The sequence below is a fragment of the Myotis davidii genome, unplaced genomic scaffold (assembly GCF_000327345.1).
Source record: "Myotis davidii unplaced genomic scaffold, ASM32734v1 scaffold259, whole genome shotgun sequence".
Lineage (NCBI taxonomy): Eukaryota > Metazoa > Chordata > Mammalia > Chiroptera > Vespertilionidae > Myotis > Myotis davidii.
The window spans coordinates 5,084,789-5,088,547 of NW_006292687.1; the positions used below are offsets into that span (position 1 = coordinate 5,084,789).

Sequence of the window (3,759 nt, forward strand, 5' to 3'; positions counted from 1 at the left end):
CTTTCAGTACAATGTTGAATCGCAGAGGAAAAATGGGCATCGATGTCTTGCTCCTGATCTTAGTGGGAAAACTTTCCCTTTTTTACTTTAAGAATGATGTTAGCTGTGGGGTTTTCATAAGTGGATTTTATGAAAGTACCTTTGCTTTTTATATTTTTAAAGGTTTTTTTTAAAAAATTGAAAGAAAAATAATGTTTTGTGACACATAAACCTTATATGAAATTAAAATTCAGTGTTCATAACTACCTTTTCTGTTGGAATCCAGCCACAATCATTTCCCCCTTATGTCTGAGCCTGCTTTTATGCTGCAAGGGCAGAGTTGAAGAGTTGTGACAGAGACCATATGGCCCACGAAGCCAGAAACATTTGTTATTTGGCCCTTTACAAAAAAGGTTTTCCAACTTCTGGTCTAGCCCTTCTAGAGCATATGATTTAGGAGGAAAGATGCTTTTTTCCCCCTTTAGTTCACCACTGAATGCCCAGCAAATGGTACATACTAAATAAGAATGTGTTGAAGTTATTAAGTAATTATAAAATCAGCCAATCCAAGAAATCTTTAATCCTCTGTTACCTACAATTCAAAATGTTGTCTAAGATAAAACAACAATCAAGTAAAAACATCTCTCTAATTATCTCTCTTTACTGAGTCAGTATAAAAGTGTAAAGTGTGAAGAAGACTAGCGTTACGTACATGAAATGAAATCATATGTGTTCACGTGTGTCTATGTAGGAAGAGATATATTCACACATATAGTGGTTCACACACAAGAGGGGTTCCATTTAACTCGTTTCTTTTCCTGCTTGGAATTAGAAGAATTGAGTACAAATTCTGACACATATACTATATATCGTGGCCTTATCGTTTTTTAAATAATATTTTCACATTGTGAAGTGTAATAGCTTTCATTCCAAAACACAGTATAGAAAAGGAAATGAAGAAAATATAACGTTTTTTTTTTTTTTGGTTTTGTTTTTTTTGTTTTTTTTTTTTTTAGTGAGAAATGTTAATAATGACCTCTAAAACCATAACCATCATCCATGTTCAAAGAGTGACCTTGGAAAAGAGTTTCCTAGGGGTGCAGAGAAAACTTTGAGGGATTTGAACACCCAGTACAACAGGTGTTTGGGCCTCAATGTGTTATGCTTGAGTTTCACAGAGCTTCACCACACTCAGGGCAGGACCCACAGGTTCCCCTGTGGATCTGGGGCTTTGATATAAGGAATGTTCCAAATCCATGCTGATTTTTACTTCCACTCAGTTCTGGAGGCAGGTCATACAGCACAGGAAAGGATGCTGCTGGCTCCTGGCTGCCGGAGAAGGCTTTTTGTTTCACTCTGAAGCTGTCCAGGCCAGATGCTGAGGGAGGAAAAGGACCCTGAACTCCTAGGAGCAGATCATCATCAGGGCGTGGGTTTTCTCTAACACCCCCTAGGTGACCTTGGACAGATGCACGCTTGTGACACGGAACCAAACAATCTGACTGAGGTCTGGACAGGGTCTCCTATATGTCTTAATACGTGACATGGCATTGCTGCGGCCAGGCGTCTCAGTTGACCATTTGCGAAAATAGGAATGAAGCCAGTTCTGGATTTCCACTGTCTGAATGCTGTAGGGAAGAGAGCCCCCAGCTGGATTCCCTTCTAAGCTGCTCTGCACATTTCCTGCAGATGGATCGATCACGTGAAGAGGAGCGACACTTTTCCCTGGGATCCTGCTTTCCTTCCCCTGGGTCACCAAGGTCTCTCTAAACTCAGGACACAACCATTTTGCTTTGTCAGCCCCCATGGAGCCAGTGCTTCAAAACTGACCTACTATGGGCCAAGAATCTGCTTTAGGTGTGGGTGAGGCGTGTTCTTTCAGGAGCTTCCTAAGCCTAAAGTGTCCCCAATTATCTTTTGTGACTTTTTTTTTTTAATATATTTTATTGAGTTTTTACAGAGAGGAAAGGAGAAAGATAGTCAGAAACATCGATGAGAGAGAAACATCAACCAGCTGCCTCCTGCACACTCCCCACTGGGGATGTGCCCGCAACCAAGGTACATGCCCCCCAGATCTATGGGTTCCATGGGTAATTCATGGGTACAAGGGGCTCAGTCATATTCCTTGCCTTTTCTGGTTCCAGTCAGCATGGATGAGGTTGGAGGTGTGTATGACAGCTAACGGGACTTCTTTCTACAGCAGTAGCATCATTTTCATGTGGTGTGTTCCAAATGGAGTTCCAGCTTCGCCTGGCAGAGAGTAATGTTTTCATAAGGCTCTGTCTCAGCAGGTAAGTGAGCCTCAGCTTCTTGTGTATCACTATGCAGGAGCAGGACTGGTTTCTTCCTGAACTCTGGTGGATACTGCTTTATGAGCTAGTCCATATCAAAGCAATAGTTATATTGTGCTGAAGATACAAGTGTCACAAATAGAGAAGATAAAATATCTCTGAACCCAGCAGGAGTGGCTCTGTGATTGAGCCTTGACCTATGAACCAGGAGTTCATGGTTTGATTCTCAGTCAGGGCACCTTCCAAGGTTGTGGGCTTGATCCCCAGTAGGGGTTGTGCAGGAGGCAATCCATCCATGATTGTCATCATGGATGTTTCTATCTCTCTCCCACTCTCCCTTCCTCTCTCAGAAAACAATAACAACCTATTTTTAAAAATACATATATTGATGTGAAGAGATGCAGAATTATACTGTGGCTTAATTCCTGAGCTCTAGTGAGGTAGAATTGGAAGGGGTTCCCTTTATTTAGCAGTTCCCAAGTGTCCTGGCCTTCCCCTAATGCTCAGTACTGGTCTTTGTCCTATGGGAGGCATGGCGGGCAGGAGGCCATGATTTCCAGCTCTGGGCAGTGCCTTCTTTGGGAGAGGAGAGCCTCTCTCCTATTTGAGTGCTACTTTCTCAGCCGCCTTCTGCTGTGTCTCTGGTGGTAACTCATCATCACCACTGGAGAGACTCCAACCCAGCTCTTCCTGGGAACTATGCTTCTGCCTCTGAGGGGGTGAAACTTTTGAAATCGCCTCTGTGTTGCTGCATTTCACCGGGCACATCCTCCTCCTGTGGGTGCCGGCTGAGCCTTGGAACAGGAGTGCTTTCACTCATATGCTGCTCCCTGCCCAACATGGGGGAGAAGAGAGGTAGATGGGTGGTCCAGTTTGGACTTTTCCTTCTCACCCTCATCACCACTGGATATGGTTCATTTCCCATAATCACCTTCATGAGACATTATACTTCTAGTGTCTTTACAAGATGCTCCCCTTCCAGCCCCATAGAACACTCAGGACTTTTCCAGATCTGAGCGGCCTATGCGTACCACAGGCTTAAGTGCACAGCCATTCTGGATCACACCCCATTGTGGCCCCCTGTGCCTGCCTGCAGTTCAAATTCTTCACTCCCCAGCACCTACTTTGTGGCTGTGGTTCTGCCCCTTCCCCTTTGGCCTTATCATGTTTGATTGTTGATTTCTTCATGTGTAAAATGACATCACATGGGACTTTTGTGATAGTTATTTCAATGTTAAATGTACAACAGCTAACACTGGGCAAAGGAGCTGCTGGTGGTTTGTAAGACTATTACAGTGAAAGAATGTAGAGGCAGCCCAGACTTTGGAACAGAAGTCTAGGCCTATCCATAAATTAACATGAACATATGAGATAATCCAGGATGGTTATAAGATACATTCACAAACAACCACAGATTCTACCACCCCAAAGCCTCTTGGGGTTGGTCTTGAATATTTTTGTACATATGCCCCATAGAACCCACAAGAAT

General features: G+C 43.4%; 1 pseudogene; it reads right to left on the reverse strand.

Annotated features, from left to right (window-relative positions):
- Positions 1–1,170: 1,170 nt before the first annotated feature.
- LOC102751996 lies at positions 1,171–3,214 on the reverse strand (annotated as a pseudogene).
- Positions 3,215–3,759: the final 545 nt, after the last annotated feature.